Below are 20214 nucleotides of genomic sequence, written 5' to 3'. Positions count from 1 at the left end.
TTGTATTGAAGAAATTGGTAAGATTTGCATTGAAACAATAATTTTATCATATTCACAACTCGATTATGTGGAGAAAACTTAACTCTTCATTCATTTTTCGCGTTTTTTTATAAAATGCTCAAAAAATGGATTGGAACAAACCCACTTGTTGCTTTTATTTTGAAGTTTTAAGAATTCAAGAAAAACAAGGGTTCTATAGATTTTATTCATTTAAATCTACCTCTTTACTTATACCATGGAGAAATGCTAAGTTTACATTTACGAAATCCACTCGATTTCAACTGTCAATTCCATAGCTCAAACGTCAAATGAAATCTCATCTGGATTTCATTTGACGTTTAACCTATGGATTTGACAGTTGAAATCAAGTGGATTTCGTAAATGTAAACCAAGCATTACAGCGTGTTTTTGTAAAAAGTTTTTGTCCATTCGTTCGTCGATTTCATGAACGAAGACACAATTTGGGTTTCATAGCGATTGACGTTTGTATTCGTGTGACAAATAAAAGAAAGCTTTTTATTTTCGTATTTTTTTGGTTTTCGTAACAATATTAGACGAACGAATACGTCAAAAATAAACAAATGGAAAAGACCCATCGTTTTGAATGAAAATTAAATAATTGGAGTAATTAATGGCACAAAACACACTAAAACTGGAAGGGAATGCTATTTTATTTATTTCTATAGAAGCACACGCGTATATGCACATCCGTTTCTTCATATTATCACAATTATTTTTGGACAAATTTGATTACATTTTTTTCTTATGTTTTGTTTGTCATCTGCTTATCGGGGTTGCCATCAAGTAACACATTTTACGTGCAGATGCCTATGCAAAATTCACAAAATAAGTATCATGGAAACCCTGATATATAAAAGCTTTTATGAAATAGACGAAAGCTTTTAGATAAAAACGAATGGTTCGTAAAATTTGAAATTTGTAAATTTTGACAGGCAAGCATTTTTACAAAAACACGCTGTAACTCCCTGTTTTTATAACTTATTTTGTTCGTTCGTCTATATTCGTAATAGATTTAATTTTTCGTAGATGAGTTTCATATACAGTTAAGAATTCCTCCTTTAAAAATCAGCGCCCTATATTTTCGATAAGGCGAGTAAATCGATCTACAAAATTTGGCAGTCCGTGTGAGAAGAATACATTTTTTTACAAAAACACGGGGTAAATATAAATACATATTATACAAAACTAATAATTATGGGCTTAATTATTATTATGAGAAATGAACAAATTTCTAATGGAACAAAAATCGAATGAAACTAATTATAAAGAAAAATCTTTTCTTTTTATTTACGAATACGTCCCGGTCCACACTAGCGTGAATTTCATTAAAACATTTCATGAAATTTGGCGTTCTTAAATCGAATTCCCCACTACAGCAATTTTATTATTTTACTCTACTATGGAAGTCGATCTAGAGACGCATAATTTCATGCAATTTTTTCAATGAAATCGCTCTAGTGTGGACCGGGACTACACAACCAAATCCAACGTTTCAATAACGGCTATACTACACCATATGTTTTTCCCATGACATCAGATGAGGCTCAATTCTTGTTCTATGTAAATTTGAAATGAAAACTCAAGGCACATTTACATAAGGTGCATGAATAGCATGAATTACAACAACTAACAAATTTACAAAAACAACATTGTTGTTATTGAAAATAATGATCTGTTCCTTTACGTGCCTGAGGTTACCATTTCTTACCATTTTTTACCTGCACAGTGTTCCTTTACTTTAAAAAGCATACAATTTATATGAGACCAGTTCACCACTTTTACCATTTTTTGCCACTGTTACCATTTTTAAAAGTAAAGGAACAGACCATGGTTTAATAAGAAAGGTTAGCTAAAGCTTTGTGTCAATTTAAATTTTTTCTTTCTAGTGTTCCTAAAACGTCAAAACAATATACCCATACTGTGTATGTGTGTGTTCTTTTTGAATAATATGCCAAACAATTTTTAAAACAATCGAATTCAATGATTTTCAAAATTGTTTTTAGAACATTTGCATGGAAGAAATCCGTCAGCTTTGCATTGAAACAATCATTTTATCATATCCACAACTCGATTATGTGGAGAAACCATGACACTTCATTCATTTTTCGCGTTTTTTATAAAATGCTCAAAAAGGTATTGTAAACAAACCCACCTGTTGCTTTTGTATTTACTAAGTTTGAAGTTTTAGGAACTCAGGAAAAACAAGGGTTCTATAGATTGTTTTCATTTAAACCTACCTCTTTACTTATACCATGGAACAGACCAAAAATGTCAAAGAAAATATTGAATAATAGGGTCTTTCTAAAAATTTTGTAGGGAAAACCATAAATACATTTTGAAAATCTTCCAAAATAGAACAAATTTGAACCAAAATGTAAATAAAAAGCATTCAGAACTGTCGAAGGAATTTTTTTTTTGAGAAGACCCTATTACATTTTAGCTGTGTTCCTTTACTTACCTGAGGTTACCATTTTTACCATTTGTTACCATTTTTAACCTGCATAGCGTTCCTTAACCCCGAAAAGTGGCAAAACTGGAAGCAAATTTTAAGAGAGTGAGAGAGGAGAGAGAGCGAAAATGGCTTTCTATTCTACCACAGGCTACCAGCAAAATTTCTGCAGGTAAAAAATGGCAGAACTGATTTTTCAGTTTAGTTTCAGTTTATTTATTTGCAATACTTTAAGCCTTTAAGGCCAATAACTCGTATTGTATAACGTAAAAAAGTAGTAATTACATTTCATATTCATACTTACATACTACTATTACAAACTCTTATGTTACACGCCAAAACTTTCATACGAAACTTTCCCATTATTTTGGCGTTCATAGATCGAGTTCCATACAAAAGTAATTTTATGAAATTACTGTAATGGGGAACTCGACCTAAGAACGCCAAAATAATGGGAAAGTTACGTATGAAAGTTTCAGCATGTAACATAAGAGAAACTAAAGAATAATTGAAGAAATAATTAGTGGAATATGGCTTAAGGTTCTGGGTGGCGAAAAATAAGAAATATTCTGACCATAACTTGATTTTTCGACTTTTGTTTGACGATTATAGGTCTGTACGATAACCCAAAAATTTGTACAAATTCGTACAAATTTTTACCGAATGCTGTTCGATAACAAAATTATCCAGCAAAGGAGAGCGAGTTTGGAGAGATTTTTTGGAGAGTTTTGTGACTGAGAACTTGCAAATTTTTGCTGGGAAAATTTGTCCCGCAAAAATTTACAAGTCTGATCAGCTGACTTTTAATCACCATTTCAATGTAAACAGCTCGAAATGTTAACATTTTTGATCAAGAAAATTTCACAATTGCACATTTATTTTAGATTCTAAAGCGTTGTGTATAGGATTAAAGCATTAAATAAGTAAACTGCAATTTTAAGATGTATGTTTTTGTTCCGTTTGGTTTAAAATATCAAAAGAAACAAAAACAAATTTCATACATTTTTGGAAACAGCTGACTTTCTTGCAAGTTTTTGCAAAATGCTGTTCGATAACTTTCTGCAATTTTTCTTGCTTGAGAGAGTAAAATTCACTGAGAGAGGTTGCTGGAACTGACTGAGTAATTATTGCTGGGAAAGTTATCGTACACACCTTATTTCAGAATGAAAAAGAAAATGGAAGCAAAACAGAAGAAAAAGTCGAACGCTGATAAAACTAAATTAAAAACAGTGAAATAAAAGACGAAAATTGATTTTTGTATGTTTCTTTCATGGTACAATAAGAAAGGTAGATGCATCGGCGAATTGCTACAACAAAGCAACTTTTTTTTTGTAATGTAAACTGTCAAAATTTTCGCCAAATGGTCTCCTGTTGTCTCTTTTTATCGCTTGTGTTTGTCTATAAAGTGTAGACATGCTATCTCTTACTTACCGAATCATATGGTTTTTTGTTTTGATTTTTCATGGCGAATTCATAGTTTTTTGACGTTTTAGATTCGATCAGCTGGGCTGAGGCATCTACCTTTCTAATTGTACCATGGTTTCTTTTCGACATGGTTTCTTTTCTCTTTTACCACCCTTACCATTAAAAAAGTAAAGGAACAAAGCTTTTGAAAACTAAATTTACAAAAAAGTAAGAATACAGCTGATTGTCACTTCTACCTTCCATAACTAGGCGTTTACACAAGACAGACTGTTGTGCAATTGGAGTTATGATTTCACAACATCTTTCTATGTAGTCCAACACAGTTATGAAAAATGCACTCCGTTCGATACATTTTATAAGCAGTTGATTTAGAGATCCCTACAAAAAAACCAGTTGGTTGATCCCTATTCAGCGTTAGCATTTTTTTCTAAAGACAACAAAAAAGGTCTGTTTAAATTTCTAAACAATTCTTATAAAATAAATAAATATGTACATGCTAAACACGAACATTTTTGCGGTAGTTCACGAGACGAAAATTCTTAATGGAGTGTAGTTCATGTCGAAAGCTGTACTGTAGTGGGATTCTGTAACTCATTTTTGCTGTTACCGACAAAAATCGGTAAAATTAAATATCAAAATTATGACTAAAAACATTAAGAAACGTTGGCATAACTGTTTTTGTCGGTAGAGGCTAACGACTACTTTTTATTCATCGTTAACTTACCGAAAAATTTCGTTAATTATCGAAATTATAAGCATTTTAATTTTACCGACAATTATCGATAACAGCAAAAATGAGTTACAGAATCCCACTACTGGTGATGGGAAGGAAACATAAAACACCTTTTGGATGATGAAGCAAATCAAGTTGGGGTTGTATAAAATGCATAGTAGGAGGAAGTAGATTCAGTTGTGATTTGTGCTACTGTTAGCTTTGTTCCAGAACTAAAAAGTTTTTACAATTTTTACGACTTTTACACATTTTACCCGAAAAACTGTTCCCTTAGTCGATGGTCACACTAGCAGGGTTTCTCCAAACCAATTTTGTTAAAGTTTCTTAAAAAGTTTCGTTAGTGTCCACACACGTTAACGTGAAACAAAGAAAGGATCGTAATCCAGACTCCGACGTAGAGGAGGTCATAAAGATGATCAGAAAGCAGAATAGAGGTCTCTTCATCGACGACTGGAGGTTGCTGAACTTCTTCAGAGAAGGAGAAGGTATGGTGATGAGATTCACCATAGATAGCGAGAGTGCTAACTAAATTAGAAACTGTGGATGAGTGGTGTACTTCGGTTCTGGTGGACTCCGGTTCCGGATCCCGAAGTCGCAGTAAGGCTGTTCGGCAGCATGGCCTGCGAGTGGTGCAGATCAATCTGCATCATTGCAAGGCTGCGGCTGCCGAACTCCTCCTCTCCCTCACAGAATCTGAAATAGATATCGCTTTGGTCCAGGAACCCTATTTATATAAAAATGGGGTTTCTGGACTAAACGATAAGCGCTTCACACTATTCTTCGCTAATAATGGTGAGAAGGTAAGAACCTGTATTGTAGCCAAGAAAAGTCTAAATGGTATTCAACTCTACAATTACAGCGATGGTGATACGACTGTAGTGAGGCTGGACGAAGACACCGGTATGGCTTTGGTACTAGCCTCGGTCTACATGCCGTATGAACCACCCGACCCACCAAACGGATGCGCAAACTAGTGGAGGAAACGACGGGTATTTGCAGGTTACGATGGGCTGTGATGCGAATGCTCATCACTTCCACTGGGGAATCAGTGTCACTAATGCGAGAGATGAGTCCATATTCGATTTTATTTTAGCTAATAATCTTCGAGTATGTAATAGGGGTAATACTGCCACCTTCCATAATAGGGTAAGGGAGGAAGTCATTGACTTAACTCTTACAAATATGGAAGATACATCCATAGTAGACTGGAGAGTATCGGAAGGGTGTTCCTTTTCGGACCACAGAGCGATACACTTTCGAGTCTGCTATGAGTGTAAACGGCAACCGCCTCATCGCAACCCAAGGAGGACAAACTAGGAAAACTACAACTCTCTTATTTCCTCGAGTTCTCTGAACCACGCACAACGGATGAATTAGATGGCCAAGTTGTAGATCTTACGCGTGTCCTCCAGGGTTGCTATGAGAAGTCTTGCCCATTATCTTATCCTGATAGGAGAATAGCCGGAAAGCTTATAATAAAGCTGATAACACTAAAGTTGATGCCGATTGGGATCCCTATAGAGAGAGCTTCAATAGGTATAAAAGTGAAATCAGGAAGGCTAAGAGAAATTCGTGGATTAGCTTTAGTGAGTTTATAGAGGGTGTTAATGCAGCAGCTAGATTCCGTAAGGTGATTTCAAAGGATCCTAAACTCATTGGGAGCATCAAGCGGGATGATGGTACCTGGACTAACTCCGCTCTAGACACTTTAGATCTGCTGACAGGAACCCACTTCCCTGGGAGTGAGGATGCCTGCTGGGGTAAACCCGGTGTGGACACGAGTAGGACCCACACCTCAGAGGAGTTGGCACTTGTTGACAGGCTAGTAAGCTATCATAGAATCTCATGGGCGATTAGAACTTTTCAGCCCTACAAGTCTTCAGGACCGGATGGTATTATCCCAGCGATGCTCCAAAATGCGCCTGCTGTCTTGATAATCATTCTTCATAAGATTTTTAGGGCATGTCTACGACTATCGCACATTCTGGCACTGTTGTTGTTCTTGTTGTCGAATTTCACTCTGGCAGCCTTTCTGGATATAGAGGGCGCCTTTAGTAATATGAAACTCGAATCCATCCATTCTTCTCTAGAATTATTGGGTGTCCCCTCTATCCTAATAAACTGGATTGATAGCATGCTTAAAAGCAGGCTAATCAATTCTAATATTGAGGAGAGCTCCATTAGGAGATCTGTTACCAGAGGCACTCCTGAATTCGACAAACTAGGAACTAAGGTAGTTGCCTATGCGGATGATGTAGTTATCCTGATTAGTGGGACATTTATGTCTACATTGTCCGATTTAATGCAGGGAGCACTTGCCAAACTCTCACGCTGGGCTCACATCAACGGCCTTGGTGTGAATCCGGCTAATACAGAGCTGGTGCTCTTTACCCCAAAAAGAAAAACCGCAGAGTTCGTACCGCCAACACTGGATGGAGTGCGGCTAAATCTCTCTACTGAGGCGAAGTATCTGGGAGTGATTCTTGACCATCGTCTCAGATGGAAAAGGAACACAAAGGAGCGCTCTAAGAGGGGTCTAGTTGCACTCTACTCCTGTAAGAACTCCATAGGAAAGAGTTGGGGTTTGAGACCGCATGTGATACACTGGTTGTTTATGACAGTGGTCTGCCAATTTTGACCTATGGATGTCTTATTTGGTGGCAGGCCCTGAACAGCAAGCCAAATTTGTCTAGGTTAGCTACTGTGCAAAGATCTGCTTCAATTCTAATTACAGGAGCAGTGAGGAGCAACCCTCAGTACTAAACACCCAGCCTCTGGATATTCTTGTTCAGTACCAAGCATTCCGTAGAGCCTTGAGGCTCAAGAAGCTTAACCTGTGGTGCTCTTCAGGGTCTGGACATGCTAGCATTTTACAACAGTTAAGCAGTCAGATCGGACTAAGAGATGGGGGGAGTGTAACCGACTACATCTCGCCTTCACTGGATTTTGATGCAGCGAAGGTAATTATTCCTGATAGAAGCGAATGGGAGCATGAGAGACCACTACCCGATAGCCTTTCAATCTTTACTGAAGAAGATGGACGAAGGTACTGGAGCGGGGGTGTACTGCGAAGAGCTAAACATTAAACGCTCGTTCAAGCTTAATGCAAATTGCAGTGTTTTTCAACGCAGGCAGGACAGCTACAGTCAGATGGTCAGGCTGCCCTTAAGGCGTTAGGATCTTACACTATTCAATCTAGGATCGTTCAAAATTGTAGGTCCATCTTAAAAACTTGTAATTTAAGCGTCAACCTTTGTTGGGTTCCTGGGCACTGCAATGTTGAAGGGAATGAGATTGTTGATGAACTAGCAAGGCGAGGCTCCCAGTCCTCTGACCTTATGTTAAAGGACTATGTCAAGCCACCGCTCTGCTACTTCCTCGGCAAACTCTGTCAGTTTTATGCAGAGAAAACCGTAAAGGCCTGCGTACATAAGCTACCTTGCCTGCTTACCTTGCTTACTTCTGATAAAAGAATAAAAAAGAAAAGGGCAACCCAGTTCGAAATTTCCTCGGCCTTCTTTATTCTTTTATTTTTATTATGTCAAAAATGAAGCAGGAAAGCAAGGCAATCAGGCAGAGCAGCTTATGTACGCAGGCCTTAAGAATTTGGCAAGACATACCTGGTTGCAAGGTGTCGAAGTCAATCCGGCCGGCAATCTCAGGGCGTAGAACTGCGTCCCTTCTCTCACTTTGTAAGTTCGAAATCAGAATCGCTACAGGGGTCATAACTGGCCACTGTAGAATAAGATCTTTGACATGTAAGTGGGATGATAACAACATTGAGTACTGTAGGTTATGTGAGGATGAGGAGGAAACGGAGACAATCGAGCACCTTTTATGTAGATGTCCTAGACTGATGGTCAAAAGACATAGACTATTTGGTGTACATGTGATTGACTCTCTATCTTACTTCTCCTCTATTGACCCTACTATCCTGGTGGTTTACTGCAAGAGTCTAAAGTGGCTCTGGGGTGGGTCAGAATAGGCTTAGAACAGTCTAGAAAAAAAATAATCTCTCTCTTCTTAAAACAATCTGTTACTCTCCTTTACAATTACTCATTCCTCTTATTTTTTCTCTTTTGTCTTATCACTTTCCCGTTTCCTCCTTCCCATCTTAATCCACCATCTCCTCCCACATAGCTCACTGTATCATCATCAACAGCCTTGCATCATCATCTGCAGGCTTACAGCACCATTCAGAACATTATCACCGTAAGCACAAGTCACCATATACCCATCAGTCACACATCTTCACAATCTGCAGACACGCAACATCATATATCCTAACCCATAACAAAGAACACACCACACTTCTATTACACATCATCACCATTTGCATGTATATATAACCGCATCCAAATTCATCTCAAGTACACAGCACCATTCAGAATATCATCACCGTATGCACAAATCACCATATACCCATCAGACACACATCACCATAATCTGCAGTCAAGCAATATCATACAGCCTCGCCCACAACAAGAAACACATCACACTTTCCACTACATATCAACACCATCTGCACTCACACATCACCATCCATATAGCCCATATAGCTGCATCTAAAATCATCTCATGTCTACAATGAATCTTCTTTTCAACACCATCCATCCATCAAAACCACAACCGGTACAACTCTTCAACAATATACATAGCCACATTCTTCATCTACAAATCAATAACCAACCATACACCTCATCGAATCATAGTAACATCATCATCATCATCACCACAACACATACATACATTTCAATAGTCAGGATGATCACAATGGACCTTAAGGTCTCCGAGTGGAGTGGCTGCCGGCACGGCAGTTACGCATCCTAACCCTGCGTTTACAAATGACAGGACAGTTGACTTCCTGTATTGATTGTCAAAATCCCGCAACTTGCCTGCGTGACGTAGGCGTCCCGACAACTGCAAAAACAGTTTTAAAATTTTGAATGAAAATCGTCGATTTCTTTTTGTTTTCCCTTCACATATTTTGTTTATGTTCATGTTCTTTTGTTTTCAACACATTTCAATTATTAATTCACCTATTTTTACAAAAATGCCAAAAATGTGTCCTCCTTACTGTCTGTAAAAAAATGCTGGACAGCTGGGAGACAAACGACAAATGTATGTATGTGTTAGTCCAGGGGCTCAATTCTTGTTCTATGAAAATTTTAAATGAAAAGTTTTATAAAGGAAATAAATGTCAAATGAAAAATTTTATAAGGCAAATATTTTTCATTTTAAATTTTCATAGAACGAGAATCCAGCCCCAGGTCCACACAAGCGTGAATTTCATTAAAAAATTTCGTGAAATTAGGCGTTCTTAAATCGAATTCCCCACTACAGCAATTTTATGATTTTCCTCTACTATGGAAGTCGATCTAGAGACGCATAATTTCATGCAATTTTTTCAATGAAATCACTCTAGTGTGGACCGGGACTTAGTAAATCAGAGTTGTATTTGAAGACAAACAGTCTGGTGTAAACGCCTAGTAAACCTAACCTACCATTTGTATATATCAACCCGTTGTCAAATCAAAGAGAAAAACAGGGTTGTATTCTCACATAATACTTTATATTTTAAAATGTTCACAAAATTATCGAGTGAAGAAAAAAACACGAGTAGGGCAAGAGAAGTACAAGCCACAAGACAATTCCGAAAGAAAAGAAGAAGGAAATCATGTAAATTGCGCATTTAATCGCCATAAAATTAAGATTATTCGTTACAAATTTTATCGGTGGCATTGTTTTTTATCGAGCACATAACGAAACGGCAAAGGTTTGTTGATTTCCCCATCTAAAAACGGGCGCTATCTTGAACTCGTCTACAAAAATATTCGGCTGCACACAAAAAAACTTCTAATAATTCAATGAAAGCAAGCAAGAGGAAAAATGTATTAAACGATGATGCAACTGAAAAGAAAATAGAAGAGAAAAATTATAAAAAATAGTGTGTGCCGTTTGTTCGTCCGGTTGTTGCGTGTGTTGGTTGGTGTTCGAATTTATAATTTAAGTTAAAATTGTTTGTGCTTTGAGACTAAATGAATGTTGGGTCTGTGTGCTTGGTATAGAGAAGAAATTTTTATTAGAAAAACAAAAGAAAAAAGAAACGAAAAGTAAATATTCAATAGCATTAATGTGGGCCAATTGATTTTATACCATTTGCAGGTACCAATTGCTCTAGGCCAACCGTTGTAAATTCTTGTGTTGTGGTGAGGTGTGTTTATGAAAATACCTACGACATTCCATATGTCCGACTCGGAATACAGTGAATCCTTTGCCGGTGGTGGTCAGGAAGAAGGTGGCGGTTTGGGTGGTAATGAACGAGGGCAACAACAACAATACCAAATGCAACAGAACAATGCTTATGGCAACTTTGCCACTGGAATTGGATCAAGTAGCAGCAGTTCAGAAGGAGATTCTAGTGTTTCATCAACATCCTCCGATGAGGACACGGATAAGGAAAATGAATCTGAATGAATGAAAGAAATATTAAGTATTAATTCTCCCTTAAATTTGCCTCTCTCTCTCGTTTTTGCTCAGCTCTGACATACGTTAACGTGACTACATGATACGTGTACACAAGTAAGCTTTGTTCCTTTACTTTTTTAATGGTAAGCAGTGTTGCTGTTTAGGGCATTTCGGCCCAAATTTGGGCCGAATAAAAAAATAATTTTTAATTTTGGGCCGATGGGCGGCCCAAATCCATTTTGGGCCCTTTCCATGCTAATAATTTTAAACAATATTTTATAAAATATCAAATATTAGTCTTTGGGCTATTATTACATGCTTACTTTTACATTAAAAATATAATTTTCACATTAAAACTTAATGCCAAGAAGCTCCTCCTAGTAGTTTAATGGTCACTTTTAACTTTTAGTTACCTGGGTTTTGAAATATATTTTTTATGATACTTCAGTATTTGGTAAAGATTCATGCATTGTGTTCATAAATTAAAAAAAGTTCATAATAATTTGGTGGCAACGGAATCATGCCAAGCTAGAGGTTTTTTCTATTTTACCTATAATTAACAACCTTAAGAATGAATTTCAAGCAGATAGTTCAGGTTTATCCTATTTTTATCCGAGTGTCAACTCAAATTGTCCTTTTTTTATAAAAAAAAAAATAAATAAAAAATTAATAAATCGTACCAGCTCGAAACTTCATAAATATTTGTAGGCACAAAAGCAGACAATTACATTTATGCATTCTTACCAAGGCGAATTTAACAAGAGCCCTGTTCCTTTACGTGCAAGAATCTTCAAGTTTTACAACTTTTTACTCGAAAAGCGTTCCTTTACTTCAGACACCGTACAATTCATATGGAAGTAGATTACAATTTTGCTAGTTTTACCATTTTCAAAAGTAAAGGAACAGACCAAAGGTGATCCAGTAGTTGACGTTAGGTTGTAGTCTTCATTTGCTGTCAATTTTTTTTGCGCGAAATATCCACAAAATTTAGAAAACGTTAAAATATTATTCGCGAAGGTTAAACAAAGATGTTGTACACAGATATTTTTTATAGAAGCGAAATATTTGGTATTTATTTTTGATTTAAAATATGTTTTGACAGCAAATGAAGACATCAGTTGGCATTATTGTATCACCTTCTTTCTTACACCATGATTCTTACTTAACAGAAAATGAAAAGTTTGAAATAAAATTTGCTCCTTTGGAGTTTTATATTAAATTACTAGATCAAAATAATAAGAGAATAGACTATAAAAGTGACCCAAATATCCCCCTTTATTATAACTCTTCTTTTGTTATAGTTTGGATTTTGCGTACAGAATTTGAAAGTAATGATTAAAATTGAAGGAGGACCTTCTTTGTATTAACGTTTAGTGTGAAAATTGCACTTTTAATCCATCCAAATAGTTTTTTTTGCGTTTTCAAATCCAACTATTGGAAAGGATATAATAATGACCCTTAAACTACTAAATACAATAACTCCATATAAGGTAACCACAAACGAAGTTTTGCATATTATGAACCAGGTATTACATTTTCCCAGACTTGTAGAATGTGACCCCGATTTAATAGTAACAGATTGGAATTTGCTAAGACTCGGTGAAACTATACTTTCTTTCATCTCAAAGAGCACATCTTATAATACCTTTGGAATTTTTGTTGTTGAAAAATAGTGCATATTCTTGAGGTAAATGGCTATCTGCCATCTTTTTGTAAAAGCGTTTTGCGGTGCCAACGATAGCTCGAAACCGGATGGGCCGATCATAGTGTATTTTTGTAAGAGTTTTAGGAACCAAATAAAACAGAATTAAAAAACATTTAAAAAAAATTGAGCTGTCAAAGTCAAAATTTCGATTTTAACAAAAAAATTGACTGTTTTTGTCAAAAAATTGGGCAAAATAATTTTTTTAATCTGTCTCGCTTAAAGGCAAGCGTTTCGTGTATTTCATAAGCTCACATGAATAATATAATAAGGTCATATGAAGATCGGTCAATTCGTTTTAGAGCTATCGTTGGCACCGACTTCAAAAACGCCGTTTCGAGAAACACGCACTTAAAATTTATATGCTACATTCAAATCCCAATAAATTGTTGCCATCCAATCATATCTCATCTACGTTACGTAAAAATGGACAATATTTTTTTTTCGATTTTTCTAAAAGTAATAAAAGTTATCTATGAGAAATATATGTTTTTGTTTTAATTTTTAATATTGGGCCGTTTTAGGTCGTTTTGGGCCGTTTTTAGGAAAATTTTGGGCCTAAAAAAAATTTTCGAACGGCAACACTGATGGTAAGGGTGGTAAAAGAGAAAAGTGTCAAAATTGCTCTCTCATGAACATTTTTACCAGAAAAGTAAAGGAACGGAAAAATGGTAGGTCTGGCAGCAATGTCGAAAAGAAACATAAAATCAATTTTCGTCTTTTATTTCACAGTTTTTAATTTAGTTTTATCAGCGTTCGACTTTTTCTTCTATTTTGCGTCCATTTTCTTTTTCATCCTTTTTCTAATCGTCAAACAAAAGTCGAAAAATCAATTCTGCCATTTTTTACCTGCAGAAATTTTGCTGGTAGCCTGAGGTAGAAAAGAAAGCCATTTTCGCTCTCTCTCTATCTCTCTCCACTCTCACTCTCTTAAAAATTGCTTCCAGTTTTGCCACTTTTCGGGGTTAGGGAACGCTTTACAGGTTAAAAATGGTAACAATGGTAAAAATGGTAACCTCAGGTAAGTAAAGGAACACAGCTTAAGTAAGTAAGTAATTTTTATTTGAGTCTTCATCTTTTCGATGGTACAGAGAGATACAAACTGAATGATTAACATGAATAGGATTGTTAGAACTGTTGTTGTCTTATTCTAACTCACTATGGAATAATGAATATGCTACAATGCGAACTGTGAAATATTAACACAAAAGAGAATAAAGAATGATAAAGCAGAACAAGGTTTGCTCCCGACCTCAGCTGTGACGAACAGAGCTAAAGTGTCTGCAGAATAATAAATATAAACAAAACAAAGTGTTTTGCGGTAAGTAATTACTGTTGAGTATGTTTGAAAATCTCCCCAATACTCCTTTTACTTATTGTATGATGGAGCGGGCATGACTGTTGAATTTCATGAGGTTATTGAAATTGACGCCAAGGTATTTTACGGACGTTTTGAGGGGGATTTCTACTCCTTCCAGAGACAATTTCAGCTGCTTACTTTCAGGAACAACGTTTCTTGGACCTTTTCCTGATGCATTACGAATGCAAATCGCTACCGATTTTGAAGCGTTAATGTTGATACCCCATTGGTTGTAATAATGGTTAATGATATTGAGGTGATTAGATGCAAATCCCAGAGGGGCAAACGGTGAGGGGCTATGAGCATAGATCAAGCAGTCGTCTGCGTACAGGATCGCTTGAGAAGATTGATGTGTGTGAGGGAAGTCGTGAAGAAAAATGTTAAATAAATATGGCGCCAAGATGCTTCCTTGGGGAGCACCACTTCTCACAAGGCCCATTGATGAGGTTGAATCTTTGATTTGAACCAAGAATTTTCGCGATGTGAAAAAACTTGTCATGATTTTGACGATGTAAGTGTCGGTGCCCAATTGGACTAATTTATATAGAATTCCGATGTGAGAAACGGAGTCGAAAGCTTTCTGAATGTCCAGAGAGATGGCAACAGTACATGATTGACTCTTTAAATGCGTTGTTATGTCATCGTGAAACTTGAGAAGTACATGTTGAGTAGAATGTCCAGGTTTAAAGCCAAATTGGTAGTTTGGTATTGGATCAATAATTAAATCGCTATTTATCTTTTCTTTCAGCACTGCTTCCAACAATTTCCCGACGTTCGACAAAAGGGAAATTGGACGAAAATCATCGACATTACAGTTGGATGTTTTTTTTTTTATGGGGATGATTTTGGCGATCTTCCATTGCGTGGGGAAGTATCCATTATTAATACAATTGTTGAAAATGCAGGTAAGCATATTTATGGTGGAAGTCGGAAATTTCTTGATGATGAAATTTGATATTCCATCCGGACCAGACGATTTCTTTGAATTGATATTGGCAATAATGCTTTTTATATTTTCAGATGTGATGAAATGCAACGTATCCGGATTTTGGAGAGAATTGAAACTATCGTCGAATGAATATATATGTGATGGTGTTGAATCAATACATGAATGCACTCTGGAGCTGTACATATCCATGTCATGTAATAATGTAGTTCCTTCAAATATCGACAAGTAAAAACTTTTAAATTTATCTGCAATTTCATTGCTATTTGTTATTATATTGTTGCCTTGTTTGATTTGTTAACAGAAAGATGACTTGTTTTTTCCTGTAACACGGAATATTTCCTTGAAAGCGATCGGGCAGGGTTTAATTTTTTCCAATATTTTTTTAAAAATTTCAGCAGTTTCAATTCTGACCATTTCCTGTCGCAGTCAAATTTGAGATCGAGCTTAATGGGGAAGTGATCAGAAAATGTAGGTTTACTGCTTATGTTGAAGTTAGGATTGCTTCTATTAATAAGATGGGAACTGAGTAAAAAGTGATCCAGAAATGAAGAGCCATTTGGATACGAAGGGCTTGAATCAGATAATCTGATTACTTCCATTGAATTGTTGTCCAGCCAGGATCGCAGGACTTTGCCGTTTGAGTTTTCGTATGAATCACCCCAAACAGGACTTTTTGAGTTCAGGTCACCTCCCAGAATGAAACCATCATAGTTGTTTGAAAATTGAATTATATTATTCAAATCAGCATCGAGTCTCTGTACAGAATAGCTGCATGGAATATATACTGACCCCAACAGATAGTTATTGGATGAGTAGTTAGAGGACGTTTCTATGCTTATGAATGTGGTAATTATGCCCAAGTCTGCTGCGTTGACTCTTTTATATTGAATTGAGTTCTTGACAAAAATTGCAACTCCGATGGATGAGTTATCGTAGACGAATGAATATCCGCTTATTTTAACCCTCGTACTGATTCTCAGATGACATTCTTGAATGAAGGCTATATCAATGTTGTTGCGATGTAATATGTTCTGCAGTTCTAACTGCCGACTTCTATCGACCAGAGATCGAACATTGAACGTTAAAAATTTTAAGGATCTATGGTCCATAATTTGACTGTACTTTTCTAAGAAGCGACAGAAATTGTTTTTTCGCTTCGGCCTTTGATAAGTTTTTATACTCCTTCAGGAAAATTTGAATTTCTTGCTCCAAAGTGAGCTTCTCTGGTTCCAGAAATAAGTTGGCAAGTTTGAGAAAATCTTGAACTATTTGAGGTTTTGGATTATTTTCCTTTTGAATTGTGGGGCAAGCTCTGAAAAGACTAGAGAATGCTTTACCAGGTGACACCAAAGGCATGTTTATTGCCTTTGAAACATTGTTTTGAGCTTCAAGTTTGTCTTCCATTGCTTTGGCCATCTTCTTTTTCCTTGCAAGAAGATATTTTTTATACGAGGGACAACCTCGCCAGTTTGCCGGATGACCGGGTTTGCCGCAGTTTACACAATGCGGATCAGAAATGTCTTTCCTAGTTCTTTTACATTCCCTTGGGGGGCGTGTACTCACAATGAGAATAACAATCAGTCGTCGTTGAGCAGCCGACAAGTAAACATGTGCATGGATGTACGCATAATTTTAATGGGGACACTGAACAAAACCGCACACACCCGCCACATGGTTACTGGTCGCAGTTCTAACAACCACTGAATACTGATACAAACTTTCTTGTGATTCTCTCACTACTTTACTCTCTATTTTATTTATTTTGAGCATCAATGGTTTATAGTATAAATAGTATATAATCCTATTATGGATGATCTTGGCTGGTATAAACTTCAAAGAATTTGTTATAAAATAAAAAGTACAAACAAAAGTTGAGAACATTTTTGAGGTAATTTAAGAGACGAACATTTTTTATAAAGTGGAGTTGGAGTACATTTCGAAAGCTGAACTATGGATGGGAATGAAACATAAAAAAAAAACTTTAGAATGATGAAGCAAAATCAGTTGCGCTTGGATTATATGGAGAACGGAGGAAATCACTAAATTGCGATTGAATTAAATGGAAACGTTTTTAATTTGTGTTTATATAATAAAGTTCTTTGTATTCTTGTTTTAAACAAATAATAAATGCATTTTATTTATTCTGGGATATTTCGCAATGGCTTGTATTTTTATTGCATCCATGGTTTAATAATAAAGGTTATAGCCCGTTTAGACTATACCCTTATACGATGATTAAGGGCTTTATCTCGATTTAAGTGCTTAATCCACCCAAATCCACCCTGATTTACCATACAAAATTAAAGCTCTGTTCCAGAACTAAAAAGTTTTTACAATTTTTACCACTTTTACACATTTTGCGTTCCCGTACACAAAATTTATATGAAAATCGTTTACGACTTTTACAACTTTTACGGCTTTTACCACTTTATAAAGTACGGGAACAGGCCATAAATCAACTCAAAACTTGGATTTGTTTTAAATCAAATGTTAAATCGAAATATTTTGATATACAACACTGCTTTTTGCTCCTAAAAATGCAACTATTGCAGTCTGTACCAATATTGGCAACTATGTTGATATGTCGTTTATTTACTAGGGTTATGACTTTTTGACCTTTTTTCTCAAAAATGATTTCCTGTAGCAAGAGTGAATGAACTTTTGCCTATTAAAAATTTGCTCCATCATTTTTTTCCTGTTGCACGAATAAGAGACATTTTGCCTATTAATGACTAAAATAATTTTTATTCCATTTAAATATTGAAAAAGGTCCCGCATTAAGCACTTGCAATTTATGTGATACATGGAATAAAGCTATATATGATATATATGTAGTAATATGACGATAAAATGGGTGAGAAACAAAAGCTTATGTCATTCAGGATATGTTGTGTGGCTTTAACGATTGTTTTGAGTTATTTACGTACTTAAAGTGCTTCCATTTTTTTACAAAAAGCTCATTTATAAAAATTTAAAAGCTTTTTGTGCATGAGCTTTTTTCTATCGAATCACCTTGTAATTAAGATTTTATCTAATCTTATGCTAAGTTTACATTTACGAAATCCACTCGATTTCAACTGTCAATTCCATAGCTCAAACGTCAAATGAAATCTCATCTTGATTTTATTTGACGTTTAACCTATGGATTTGACAGTTGAAATCGAGTGGATTTCGTAAATGTAAACCAAGCATTATGCAAAAGCTCATCAAAATATGACACAGGGATGTGAGGTTGTAAAAAAGTCATAACCCTATTATTTACATTTTTCAAATAACTGTAAACACAAATACAAACAGAAGCGGAAAAATAGAAAAAATATTAAATAAAAAAATAAAATGGATGTAGCTTTAATTTAATATAAATTGTAAACAACATATTTAATAGCAATAGCTGTGTTCCAGAACTAAAAAGTTTTTACAATTTTTACGACGTTTACACATTTTACTCGAAAAAGCGTTCCCGTACACAAAAAAGTTGTAAAATGTTCACTTCTCTTTAAACAAAAATGGCGCTGAATGATGCTCTCTTTAAAAACTTTTTACACGACAAATTTGGGCGAGTAAAAACATAGTAACATGGTAGTCGGCGTCTGATTGGCTAATACGCCGACTTTGACATTTGTTCCAGTTTTTTTTACGTATTTTCCATTTTTCCGTTCCCGAACTATTTCAAAAAACTTGTGTGTGAGAACAAATTTTTTGCAGTTCTCTCTTTTACGAGTTTTACAATTAAAAAGTACGGGAACGAAGCTAATTTGTCAGAATTTTTTTTGCAGTATTCCATTCCATTTCTAATTTTCAAGCAATTCTTTTTGCAAATTCGCGTATGTATACGTAAACAAAGATCAGCTGACTGGCATCTTATATCATTTTAGACTAGTCTAAACAACTAGGATTTGAAAGTTGGATTTAGAAATCGAGTCGATTTAAAATGACTAGTCTAAACGGGCTATTAGCTAAAGCTTCCTGTCAATTTAAATTTTTTTTCTTTCGACTGTTCCTAAAACGTCGAAACAATATACATAATCTTTGTATGTGTGTGTGATGTTTGCCAACAATTTTAAAAACAATCGAATCCAATGATTTTCAAAATTGTTTTTAAAACATTTGTATAGAAGAAATCCTTCAGCTTATTATTGAAACAAACATTTTATCATACCCACAACTCGATTATGTGAAGAAACCTTGGCTCTTTATTCATTTTTCGCGTTTTTTTATAAAATGCTCAAAATTGGTATTTTGTACACAAACCCACTTGTTGCCTTTTTGTTTACTGATTTTGAAGTTTTATCATGGTTTAATTAAAAAGGTTAACTAAAGCTATCTGCCAGTTTAAATTTTTTCATTCGAGTGTTCCTAAAACTTCAATATTATATACACAATCTGTGTATGTGTGTGTGCTGTTTGAAAAATATGTCAAACAATTTTAAAAGCAATTGAATTCATTGATTTTTAAAATTGTTTTTAGAACATTTGTGTGGAAGATATTCTTCAGCTTTGCATTGAAACAATCATTTCATCATATCCACAATTCGATTATGTGGAGAAACTTTGACACTTCATTAATTTTTCGCGTTCTTTATGAAATGCTCAAAAAATGTATTGTAAATAACCCCACATGTTGCTTTTATGTTTAGTAATTTTGACGTTTTAGGAATTCAGGAAAAACCAGGGTTCTATAATTTGTTTTCATATAGATCTACCTCTTTACTTATACCATAAGTTTTATGAATTCAGGAAAAACAAGGGTTCTATAGATTTTTTCATTTAAATCTACCTCTTTACTTCCCAGCAAAAAGTTTGCATCCGCGGATGCAGTTAAATCACTAGAACAATTGCCGCTGGAGTACATCTTTTCCTATGAATTTTACAAGAGAGCGCGCAGTTAGGATGCACTCCATTTTGCTTCCACGGCACACAGCTAGGATGCACTTCATTTTCGATCCAAATCACAGCCTTTGATGTAGTGTTTTGGATTGAATTTTGAATGCAGTCTAAAGATGCTATAAAATGCAAGCCATTGCAAATATCCCAAAATAAATAAAATAATTGCTTATTCGTTTAAAAAAAGAATATTAACTTTATTACATTAACACAAATTATAAAA

The 20214-nt window shown here is 35.3% G+C and overlaps 1 long non-coding RNA gene across 1 annotated transcript; it reads left to right on the top strand.

The window, feature by feature from the left end:
- Positions 1-13889: 13889 nt before the first annotated feature.
- Positions 13890-17235, top strand: LOC141402003 (uncharacterized). Its single transcript, XR_012412496.1, has 3 exons — positions 13890-14119; positions 14907-15063; positions 15179-17235. It is a non-coding gene; the product is annotated as an uncharacterized lncRNA (long non-coding RNA).
- Positions 17236-20214: the final 2979 nt, after the last annotated feature.

Source organism: Musca autumnalis, unplaced genomic scaffold, assembly GCF_047663935.1.
Source record: "Musca autumnalis isolate F117 unplaced genomic scaffold, ASM4766393v1 scaffold_1, whole genome shotgun sequence".
Taxonomy (NCBI): Eukaryota; Metazoa; Arthropoda; class Insecta; order Diptera; family Muscidae; genus Musca; species Musca autumnalis.
The sequence above is the reverse complement of the archived record's forward strand: the minus strand, read 5'-3'. Positions and strand labels throughout refer to the sequence as shown.